The sequence below is a fragment of the Strix uralensis genome, chromosome 21 (genome assembly GCF_047716275.1).
Source record: "Strix uralensis isolate ZFMK-TIS-50842 chromosome 21, bStrUra1, whole genome shotgun sequence".
Lineage (NCBI taxonomy): Eukaryota > Metazoa > Chordata > Aves > Strigiformes > Strigidae > Strix > Strix uralensis.
Genome location: NC_133992.1, coordinates 1199798 through 1212532, shown reverse-complemented (window position 1 = coordinate 1212532; position 12735 = coordinate 1199798). Strand labels below are relative to the sequence as shown.

The 12735-nt window shown below is 39.1% G+C and overlaps 1 protein-coding gene across 12 annotated transcripts in view; it reads left to right on the top strand.

The window, feature by feature from the left end:
• The window catches only part of EXD3 (exonuclease 3'-5' domain containing 3), a 301498-nt gene that overhangs the window by 7406 nt on the left and 281357 nt on the right, over nucleotides 1–12735 (top strand). The gene's annotated exons all lie outside the window — the stretch shown is intronic.

Here is a 12735-nt window from a genome sequence, read left to right as displayed (position 1 = left end):
TCGATATTTTATGGTACAGCGGTATATAAGGAAATAGATTTATGAGGATTCCATTTTGATTTGTGATCTTCATTCACGATTTTCACTGATTTTTGTAAAGATTGATTTGACTACATCCTATGTTGAAAAGTTACCCAGCGCTTCCTTACAGATAAAGTAGATTGTGTAGAACCCAGTTTATCTTAAAAAGTTGTACTGGGTTAACTGCCCTGGGAGCCCATCGGATTCAGTGTCCTTTCTTCTCTCAGAATGGGAGAACTGTGAATTTTCCCGTCTTTATCTTTAGTACTGCTGACTACTGAGATATTTACCAATGAGGGCTTGTGTAATACAAGGAAATATAAAATGTTTGTGTGGGAGCAGTCAGCAGTTAGTGTACATCATCTGTTTTCCCATTTTGTTCAAATGGAAACAAAGCTTGGTGTTTAATGAGAAATTTCTGGAAAGTCTCAGTTTTTCTAATCTCCCTTGTATGTGTTCTGAAATGCAGCTGCAGCTTCGTTAGAGGGCACTCTTGAATAACACACGGTGAGACTGCTGTCAGACAGCATTCACCACATACTCTTCAGAGAAAAATCCTGATGCAGCTGTAATTTGCCTCCAGAGTAGAAAGTGTGAAGCCTGAGATGGATTACCCTGTATACTTTGCTATCTTATGATGCAAGGCAAGATTGACTGCACTGCGGGCTGATTTAATGCTTGTGCTCTATATGGAACATAGCAACAATCTGTTAGATAATTCACTTTAGTTTTCCAAATGTGGATTAATTAATTTAAATTAACTTGCTTTTCTCATGACCTTTATTCCATAAACTGCCTTGATCCTAAATGTATATCCATTTTGGAACTTCTTTTGTACTGTTGTTATCATCTTAAAAAAAAAAAAAAATCCTTTAGAAGCAATAGATTGCTTCAGAAACTATTAGGTTTTAATTCCAGCCTTTACATCAGTTCCTTCTATGCCTTTGACAAACAGCTTATCGTGTCTTCTTTCACTTTCCTTCTGTAATAAAGAAGATAATGATTTTTACCTTGGGAGAATTAATCAATGTATATAAATGTGCTTTGAAATCTGAAGTGTTTTAGAATTAAAAATACAATTAAAATATTGAACAAAGCAGGAGTCAGGGAAAACAAATTTAAGACCTTGATTATTGCTCAACTGCTTTGGTGCTTCTTCTGTTCTGGCAAGATTATAGAGCCAGATCATTTGCATTACTTTTGACTTTTCTTGATGCTTTTAGTTTTTTGTCCAAGGAGAAGCATTCTTTATATGCAGGAGTCAGATTGTCTGTAAACATAAACATAATCTTAACTTTATCCAAAACATACCTTGTTTGGCTTTTAGAACAGCATACCAAACCGGTGTAACTTGAAACGTTTTTCTGAGCAATTAGCACTGAATCATACCTACACTGAGTAGGCTTGGCAGAACTGAAGTCATGTTTCCTATGCTGGAACCGTGCCTATATAGTATAAACCTCAGCTTCAATATATTACTTTACTTAGCCTCTGAATTCCCACTTCTGTGTTAGTATTGCTGCTAGTAGCTGGGTTCTGTGTAGCTACTCATCGGTGGTGCTCGTGTGCCTCTCTCAAAGATGAGCGAAGAGGCATTGCATGGGGATGGATTTGAACAAGGTCACAGAATAGGGCAGTAGCAGCTGTGAACAGAAACCAGTTGTGTGGCTGAATGACCCATCTCCTTACTGGGAAGTATTAGTTCTACCTGGGACTGGCACGTCTTTATTACCAGGGGTTTAGTCTGAGTGGCTGTACCAGCTGTAGTTTCTGAGAAAAATTTTATTTGCCTGACTGGCAAATGGAATTTAAGGTGAAATGGAATAAGTAAGGACTTCCCTGGTAGAAAAAAAAGAGTTACTGAGCCTAAAGCATTTTTATCTGTGGGGCTGGGGATTGTATTTTTAATGGTTTTGAAAAGCTCAGCTCTTGTGATTTCTGTAAATGACATTAGAAATGACATTTTGAATGACAAAGGCTTTAGCCAAAATCTTCTCCCGCTCAGTGCTATGCTCTGTCCCATATGTAGATGCCCTCTCATGTTTTTTACCACACATATTGTTTGGATGTTCTAAAAAATAATAGTAATCTAGCAGCCAGTGACATCTACAGAACGTGCTGAAGAGAAGCTCCGACATGCTTCTGTGAAATACTTTCTTCCAATGTTGAGTAGCATCTCCTACAAATATTTTCTCACACAACATTTCTGTGGAATTGAAAGGGTTTTTTTATGATGATTTATGTTTTGGTCTTTGTCATTCTTTGAAGACTAGCTGGAGTTGTGTGGTGAAATGTTTGCATGGGTTAGCCAATGCCATCTTAATGGCATGATGTAATTAGTAGATGCTAGTGTCATTTTTGCTTTAGCTCTGAAATCAGTTCCAGGTACCATCTGATTTTTATTAAAAAAAGACGGCTGCAGTTCTTAGTCCCATCTATAGTTACAATCAGTGTTGTACTTACAATGTTCTGCCAAATCCTCCTTATTTTTCACTGTGCAACAGCAGTAACTTGTCTTTTTGGGATCTGGACACCAAATGCATGTTTCTGGGCAGTATTTTGAGGATGGCACTGTGTCTGTAGTTTCTTGAGCACCTCCCTGCCGTTAGCCTACCTCCAGATTGACAGTCTGATATGGCACATTATTGTGTTGGTCTTGGAAGACATTGTGGGACAAATTGCTGTCTGATATGGGTAGGTAGCAACAACTGGAGAGGGTTTCCTGCTTAAATAAAAGTGAAAAAGCCACTACTAATAGAATTTAAGGGAAGAAGTAGTATGTGTGTTTATAAAAATACAGCAGAGGAACATAATGGGGGAAAGCATAAATTTAGGGCAGTCTTCTGCCTAATGCAATAATGTAAATGGAGCAAGCAACTTTTCTTTCTCTCTTCTTTTTTTTTTTCCCTTTTTTTGCCTTTTCAGTAGAAGCAGTTTAGCTGAGAGCCTAGTGGTGCTAGCTGGCTGACTTGTCATAGGTTTAAGTGCCGAGAAGTAAATATTTTTAAGTAAAGCAAATGCAAAACTTTGGGGATATACATAATGCACAAAAGAAAGAAAAAAAAAAACAAAACTGAAAAAACCCTTTTGTGTACAGTGTCCAGAGCAATTTTAAAATGCTTTTGTTCCATGCCTAAACAAATGGTTGTTTCAGCCAAGGTTGTTTCAGCCAAAGAGAAATCTTTCCTATTGATTTATTACACCAATTTAGATATAAGCCCTCTGTGCAGGATTGTCAGTTTAATAGAACAGCTTTCTTTCTCCTTTCAGATTTAATCCACATGTTGTATCAACAGAGCCTTTGTCTCTGCTCAGTTATGACTTATACTTTTTTAATTTAAAAAAAAAAAAGTGAAAACACATGTTTTTAACAGCCCTATTTACAAAAAAGCGTAGGATGACATAGGGGAGAGGTGACCATCAAATAATGACTCTGATTTGTAGGTAACTTCAAAGTGGTGCTGCAAATGAAAGAGTGAAAAACGGACCTTTCACCTCTTCCTGTCGCAATGATTGTGGACAGCTCGAGTGAGAGGAGGAGGCAGCATTATCTTTAGCCAGGATTTCCTAGGTTTTTTTTCTCCAGCTTGTGCAGTGATGCTAAACATGCTCTTTTTAGTTAACTCTAATTTCCTTCCTTTTTTTTAAAGGGGGACTTATCCAGAGGTGTATGTAATTCACATTTCCTTCCTTCCTGCCTCCCTCTCCTGCAGAGAAGGATTTCTTTCTTGGACCCCTCCTGTTTTCCAAATGGAGAGGAATTACTCTCAGGAAACTCATGAATTTGGTGTTATTTCTGTACTTGGGTTTTGTGAGAAAACATTTATTTGAGTATCAATGCTTACTGGATACCTACATGAGGGTTCAGAAGTGCATGTCAGAGCTGCTCAAGTTCACTACATCATTTGATTATAACCTTTTTTTGGACATCAGCACACAGCTAACAGCATCATGAATTAGTTCTGAAGATTTACTTCAATACATCCTGAACTGGCTGCTTGGTGGGCTGAATGCAGCCAAAGGTAGAACAGTTGCAATATCTGTCTTTGCTGCTATCCTGGTTTCTTCCAGCTTGTGTTAGACTCCAGGCAGTCATCACAGTCTCCCTTAATTCGCTTTCAGATGTCAGCACAGCAGATCCCACCTCAGGTGTCAATATAATTATTTGCAATGGTGTGATTTTAAAAGAAGCTAATAATAACGTGTCTTCAAGTAGAAGGAATTTGTCTGGCATTTAAAAAATGTGGCATGATCCTATTCTACTTCTCAAAGTTATAGAAGAGAGTAAGAAAAGATCCACCTTAGAGACTTTAGTAGTCAGTGTTGGGAAAAAGAAGGTTGTATCCTTGCTGCCTGAAGCAGATAGCAGGCCTGGTAGTGGTAATTGTGGCTCTGAGGAAAGAGTGGCCTTGCTATATCAAGGCCGATCCCTTGGTCTACCAGGCTCTTGAAAAAAGAACAAAAAATCCTTGGCAGCTCATGTGCAGATGCTAGGAACTGGCAGCATATTTTTGTAGAAATTAAACTGATTTGGCTTCGTCAGAGGACAGGTAAGCCAGATGATGGTTAGCAGCCTGTGCTAAAAGAAGCAGACTGCTCCTATTTAAGGCAAGTTAGATGCTATCAAATTCTCTGGATGCTAACTCTGCAAGTGTTTCTTGCACTAGAACAAAACAAATCCATCCCTTTGAACATGGCTGTGGAATGCAGACTTACTGGGGGGTGGTTTGTTTTCCTGCAGACTGGTCTTTTGTCACTGCCTGCATTTTTCTTGTGAGGGCTGAGCATACCTTTGCAACGTAAGATAAAATATGGAACTTGGGAGGATTATACTTTCCCAGCTTTCTTCTCAGACAGTCTCCTGTCCTCAAGTCTGCATTCTACCAAGTGAAATTCTCCAAAACTTGGATATTTAGATTAGGTTTGTTTCTTTCTCAGTTTATCACTGTTCTTAATGGCAGCTATCCATTATTATTTCTCAAAACATCTTAGAACTTGAATCCTTCCAGAGCAGTGGTAAATGAAAGGGGTATTCACCTAGCAAGAGCAGTTTCTATACGTGGATTTTTCAGGGCATTGTACTATGTGGTGCTTTCATCTAAAATATCCTTGGGCAATCTCATCCAGCTTTGAAGTTGGCCATTCTTTGAGCAGCTGATTGGATTGGAAACCTCCAGAGGTCCCTCCCAAGGTAACTTTGTGATTCTGTTTTCTGGTAGAGTTCTGGCAAAGATGCTTCTTTGGCTTCATTTATATCTCCCTTCATGCTCAGCAGCTTTCATCATGTTCCCATCATAAGCAGTTCTTTAAACTGAAGTCATGTGTAAACATCAAGAACAGTTTCTAAACTGTAACATGAGTTTCCTTCCTTCATAGTTTAGACTGGTTTTTATGCTGCCAGATTCAGATGATATGAAAAATCAATTTTTTTTATTGATATTTATTAAGACATAATAACTTCTTTTTTGTCCTCAGACACAAATGTTTTAGCATGGGGCAATACAAAGGATCATTTTCTAAAAGTTAATGGGTCTTGTTCTTGGGTCAGCTTTGTTCCTTTGCACTCTTTGTTGGGAAACTGCAGAAGAAGGAAAGACAAAGAGAAAAGAGCCTTGTTATTTGGGATTTATAAGACTATATCGTTACTGCCTTTTGAGTGAGTGTTTCATTTATGAGTTAAAAACTGAAGTTAAGAAAAAGGTACCATTTTTATGGATATTGGTACCTATTATCCAAATGCTTTAGCTCATACTTTATGCTGTACGTATTTTGCTTAAAATTTAAGCAGTTGCTTAAGTTACTTTGAATAGTAATGGACTTAATAATGTCTTACTAATTCAGAAACTGTATGCTTGACATGGGAATGCTGACAGTTTGTTGGCTTGCTTGGATTTACGATTTTATTCTGAGGGCAGAACAGGATGGTGGGGTAATTAGATGGAGTTACATATACCAAATGTATAATTTATCACATATGTACTCAAAACTGAAGTTGACTAATCTTGTAGTTCATGCTTGCTGTATGTTCAGACTTTAACCTCTCTGTTTAGATTGCCAACGTGGTGCCAATTAGTGAGGCTGTGATGTGGACACTAAGGAATATAACTCACTTCACATGGGTTACCAAACAGCTAGCAGATGTTAAGCTAATGGTTCTTGGCTACTACCAGCCTGACTTGGATTTCAACCCAGAGGTGAAAGAATTTATTTCTCTCCCATTACCATTTCCCTTGGGCCATATTGTCCCGAGCATCGAGAATTCCTTCAACTTATTCTGGAAGATGATGTAAACATTTCCCCTCCCCCTAAAACCTGTTCTCACGGTGTCTTGTATGTTCCTTTATTTTTATGTTAATTTGTCTTCTTTGGTATTTATTATTCTACTTGTAGGCTTGATTATAAATGGTAAATTAACATGTAAACACTTTGAACGTACAATTGAAATTCTTAACAGAAGTCTGTGCTGAGTGTGTGGTGTGGTTCGTGTACTGTACCTGCAGCTACATCTCAGATGTGACAAAAAGTCTCTCCTAGGATTACTGTTACTGCTTTGAGTAACAAAGGCCATAGAAAGTGGTGGGTCTGGCTTGCCTGGGATCCTGCCTTTTTTTGTTCTCATTACTGGATATTGTACTCTCAAACCCTGTAAAAATTGTAACTGCAGGGCCCATACTTTTTCTTCTAGGGATGAGTCAATGCTGAACAACTAACTGGCAGATTCTGCAGCTGCTTTGGTGTGTCTTAGAGCAGTAGGTAGTAGCTGTTACTCAAGACAACTTAAAATATGGTTTGAAATACAGTGTAATAACTGGAAAACATTAATCACTTCCACTTTATTTTCGTGTTCTGTCAAGTGATAGGTATGATAAGCAGGTCTTTGTATAACTTTGCAGCTTCAGGAACAGAGGTGGAGTAACGGAGGGCTCAGCTGAGTGAACAACAGCACTTAAATACTTGCTGATGCCTAAATTCTATTTCATAACTCGCTGTATAGTCATCTGACACGTTTAACCAGTGTGTGTAATATTACGGCTGATGCTTTTTGTTCTCTCTCCAGTAACTTTGTCTTTCCTTCTGTGAGGATTTAGCCTTTGACCTAAAAATGTTGTCTGTAACGTTATGTCCAGCATTCAGTTTTTCAGCAATTTCTTTACCTTGCTCATTTTATACTTTGGTAACAGTCAATACTATTAGCATAACAGGTGTTTGAAAAACAAAATCATACTTGATGAGAAGTTTTCAGTTATAGTTTATTTTCTTACTGACATGCTATTTTGAGGTGTGAAACATGATCAGCATCAACATGAACACCAGCAGGAAGAGTTGGGTGCGGGTTAAATAACTGTCATAGTTATTTTTCAGTGAGCAATGAAAATAAACTGCTTGCAAGGTCCTGTAATTTGTTGCTTGTCTTCGAGGTTCTAAAGGAAATGTTTCATTCAGTGATGCATTTAATGCTGAATTTCCAAAGAGAGCAATTATTTTTAATTTCTTGAGATGAGCAGAACTGTTTCTGTCCTGTGGATTCATCTTTCTTGATGTTTATGTATTTACTAAGGACAACATAACGGCAGTAACGCAAACAGTTGCTCTCTACTTATGAATAATAGCTAAATGCTACTTACCTTTCTTGAAGAGTAATTAATGACTTTCATGTTTTCTGTAGATTGAACAGGGAAAATTCAACATGGCAATCTGAGAAATAAACTCAACTATCTGCTTTTCAGGAGTGGCAGATTATCATGTGTCAGGTTTTGGGTGATAGGCAACAAAATCCCACAGCAGTTTGTAACTACCTTTTGCTCTTCTCTTTCTCAGTATCTAAATAAGTTACTCAGTCCAGTAGATGCAGCCTTTCTCTAGTGATGTTTCTTCCCCTCTAGACTTCCATATAGCTCTGTATGATAAACTGCTCTTTTTTGGATTTTTCCTTTTAATATACTTAAGAAGCACTGATGATCAGGTCCCTTCTTATGTGTATTTTAGCATGCAGGTCCAGGGACACATTGAATTTATGATAAATACAGAAAAATTTCAAAGTACACTGTCATGTTCATATAAGTTTCTGAAATATATTCAAGTTAACCCCAAAATCAAGACACCAGAAGATTTCCCTCCTTCCCCTGGGATTGCTGGCTTAATTAATATAGGTTTTGTCTCTTGTCTGTAGTGACTAGTAGAAAATACACTTACTGGATCTTTTTTCCTGTCCTACATATCTGTAGCCCTTTTTGTTGGCAAATAATAACAGAAAAACTTTAGAAGTCCAGAAGAAACTAAAATGCTTGAAGGAAGAATTTTAGATAATCATTCAAGCAACACTTCTCAGCTCTTCTTGAACACAGCTGTTTTGTTTTATCACTAAAACTTATACCCACCATGTTTGCTTTGTCACTGAAAATTTTCATCATATGACGGACAGTTTTTTGCCTTAGATCAGCATTGACATAACATAAAAAAAGAAGAAAATTGGACCAAATGTATATGTATTTCTAGACAGATTCTGAAATGGTAAGAAATCAGGTGGATGACTCGAGGAGTTTGGTTTTTTATGCGAGACTGTTGAATAGTGCTATGAAGAAGTTGATGGAAGGAAAACATCAATTGGAACACTCTAGTACCAAGTTATAGGTTACATAAAAATGACAGAGTAGTTCAAACTCATGGGGGAATAGTGTGGTGGCTTAAAGCTAAATGTCAAATCAGGAAAATAACTATTAATAACAGAATCCTTAGGGGTAGATATTCTCGGAACTTGTAGATAGGGAAAGTATAGAATAATACAGAGTGTGTAGCTTTAAAATAGGAAACACAATGGGAGAAAACTGGCACCCCAGTCCTTTTAGGCATCAGGAATGACACCTTTGGGAAACATCTGGTCAGGGAATCCAGAGAGAGGAAGATGCTTTTGACTTTCTCCTGGGAATTGTGCAGAACTTGGTACGAATTTTACTGCCGGTGGCCAGTAAGTGTGAACGCAACTGTACTTACAGATCCTTGCAGAAGTAATCGAAGCCAAAAACTTGAGTGAAGTGATACTTTATTTCAAATTGGAAAGTACATCAGAATGAGGAAGCATGTTAAAAAGAGACTGAAAGGAGCAGTGAAAAGGGTGAAATGTTTGTAGGTAGTGTGAAGATTATTTAAAGGCACTATACTGCAGAGCAAATGCCCCGGCCCTATCAAAAGCTCTTTGAGAGAGAGAAAAGTTATGATGTGAACCAGCAGGGAAGAAAGGCTGTAGAGTCAGAGGCATCATTCCAAAAGCTGAAGTCATGACCAAGTGAGGAAGACAGAAAAGAACAAACACTTTGAAAGGCCAAAAACTTAGAGGAACAGCTTTCAGAAAGTATAAAAAGTAACAGTTCTTTTCCAAATATGTTGGGAATAAGAAGCTTGTCTAAAAGTTTGCAAAAACCCTTGAAGACTAGGGTGTGAAAGAATCACTTGCAGAAGGTTGAGCAGAAAGAAACAAATGAATTTCTGGGGCATCTATGTTCCTCACGGTTTCTGTACCAGAACCCATCTCCAACCCAACTATTAATGGAAGAATTTAACAATGCAGTAAACAATAACTGGCTGCAGGGACCAGGATATTATAGACCAGGAGTGATTCAGGGGCGAAACTATTGAATTATTAACACTTGTGTGCAACCTTTCAATTAAAACCTCCTCAGGCCTATTAGAGAACAGATAGGGTTGATACGATGCCAACTTGCAGAAGAGTTCCAGGGAGCTTGGGGAACAGCAGACAGAAATCTGGCTTTATATTGTGCAGCACAGTCAAAAGAATAATATGTATTAGAATTATCTGGTGCATGATTTTATATGAATATGGAGGACTCAACATGTCTTTTGTAAAAGGAAGTTGCACTTGATGAATCTTCAAGGACTTGAAAGGCTCAGCAGACATCTGGATTAGGGTGTTCCAGTGTGTATGGTATCCTCAGATTTTCAGACAGCTTCTGACATGGTCCTTTGTTGCAGCTTCTTAAAACAACTGATCTTTCTGGGGATAAGAGAGAACAGTCTTTAGTAAACCAGTGACTGGTTAAGAGGTGGGAAAATGTGTAGCAGTAATCATTGTTATAATGGAGAGTGGTTACCTAGAGTGACAGGGGAGTTTTATGAGACCTGTGCTGTTTAACACTCTCACAGGTGATCTGAGGAAGGCGATGAATAGAGAAATAACAAAGTCGGAGTGATTTCTAAGTACTTTGGCATAGTCAACTCTAAAGCTGCAAAAGTACCTACCTTATACTCTTTGATTGGAAAATAAATGAGCAGGATAAACTTGGTGTCAGTAAATGTAGAATGTACATGTGAGAAAGCTGTGGCTAAACAAGGTACTGCCTCCCCCAGTAACAGATTATGGAACAGCTTGCAAATGAAGAATGTCTGGGCCTGAAGAAAAGAAGCGTGAGTGGGACAGAAGATAAGCAATCGTTCCACATTTCTCTTTCATTCCCTAACAAGAAGTAGGTACATCAAATGGAAGTAAGAAGTGCAAAATAAACAAAAAGAAATACTTCTTTGCCTGATGAATGTTGCAACAAGACTTTGGTGCTGAGAGTTTGCATGAAGGCGGTTGGATATATTCTTGGAAGAAAGATCTACAAAGTCTATTTCATACCAATACAGAAGACTTGGCACGTGGAAATCTTAAGCTATAAGTTGTTGCAGGCTTGGGGAATGTGTTGGGGGATATATCTGCCCAGTTCCCTTCCTTAAGCATTGGCCACTGATCACTGTCCAAGACGCGACACTAGCTAAAGGAAGATGCGATCTTACTTGGTAAGGCTTGTCTTTGGTGCCTTACTCTCTTTAATTATATTTTGCTATTTCTGTACTTGTCTGTTCCAGTTACTCCCTCCTCTCTCAGATGCTCCTCCTATAAAATAAATTAATTTTGGTTTTTATGAAAACACACTTTTTGTCTGTCTTTCTGTTGTTGTGGGATTTTTTTGTGTAGTACATTGAGTTGTCATGTGTGTAACTTAAGTTTATTGTGTTTGTCTACAGACTTCTTGGACAGAAAATGGAGCTGCTGCTTAAGCAATTCCATATGTGTTCAGCCATATTGTTCAGCTATATTCTTCACCTAATGTAACTTGTAAAAATAAACATCTTTAAAGTGTTATTTTTATGTGTTGGTAAAGAGTTAATGGAACTAGAAAATGTTCCAGACCACTGTTTGTCCCTACTGTGGATGGTGAGAAGGCTGTGTCATGTCCTGCTAGTTTTAAAGCAACCTACAGCTTCATCTCTATGAATTTGATGGCCAATTAGTTGATCCCTCCAGGAGACTTCGTTGAATACAATCCTCCTGACATTTGAACACAGCAGAATACTTGAATGTTAGCAAGTTTTCCATTTATAAATGAGTTGTTTGTTAAAAGTGGAGAGAACAATCCAAACTCTGCCAAGTACATGCTAGGCTTAGGCAGCCCTGCTGGCCTCAGACATAACATGTTGTCAATTTTGTTTTTATTTGGGGCAGATTTGCAAAGCTGGTGTGTTGATAGACATATAAGGGAGTGTGTGTTATGTCCCATCCCTGTAAACTCAGTTTTCTATGCTGTCTTGCACAGATGGTATGCTTTTGTATGTTTTTTTTATTTCACACTTTAAGCTGAAGAAGACAGGTTTGAGGAGATGTGCTGTATTAATTTAGTCACTTATAAACTTGAGATGAAAGGGGTAGGTGATGGGAAAGAGTGGTCACCTCTGTCTCCTGAATCAGCCCAAGTCTCCCCACCTTTTCCCATTGAGCAGGTGAAACTCTGTCTCTGCTTTTGATTCCTTCTGTGGAGTTGAACCATTTATCACTGTAGGAAGAAGTTAAGGGGAGTCCTGACATGGAGAATATGTCTGCGTGAAAAGGTGCTTATATGGGAATGAAAATTGTGGCAGTTGTTTTAATTTTGTCTGCTTTCTAGTTCCCAGCTTTTTCATCACCAGCAGAAGTGAATGAAATAGTGTTAAGAGAGGGCAACTGAGTGCTACACAACCCCTCACTCCCCCTTCCCCCCCAGCGCTGGAAAGGAGAAAGTAAAGCAAAAGGCTCAGGAATTGAGATAAGGATGGGGAGGGATGACTCATCCATTACGGTCAGGGGCAGACAACAGACTCATTAGGGGAAGAAAGAAAAGAACATCAATTTAATTTGGACGCTAACAACACCACCACTTAACAGACAGAGTAGGACAGTGAGAAGCATTACCACATCTTAAACTTAAAAAGACCTCACCCCACCCCTCTCTTCTTCCTGGGCTCAGGTTTGCTCTTGATACCTCTACCTCCTTTCTCCCCAGCGGTGCAGAGGGTAGGGAATGGGGGTGCGGTCAGTCCTGCCACTTCTTCCTCCTTGGTGGGAACAACACCACATTCCTCGCATACTTCTCCTGCTCCAGTGTGGTTCCCCTCTCATGGGACACAGTCCACGAACCCTCTCTGACATGAGTCCCTCCCACAGGCCACAGCCGTTCCCTGGCTGTTTCAGCATGGGTCACCCTTGCATGTTGCAGTCCTCCAGCACTGAACTACAACAGCAGGAGCTGCTTCTCCCCACAGAGTCCCGGCCTCCTTCAAGCACAGCCACCTGCTCCGGTGTGGGCTCCTCTACAGGCCACAGGTTGGCCTCTGCTCCACCCATGATTTCCATGGGTAGCAGAGGGTGGCCCTGCCCTCTCACCACGGGATACAAGGGGGTTC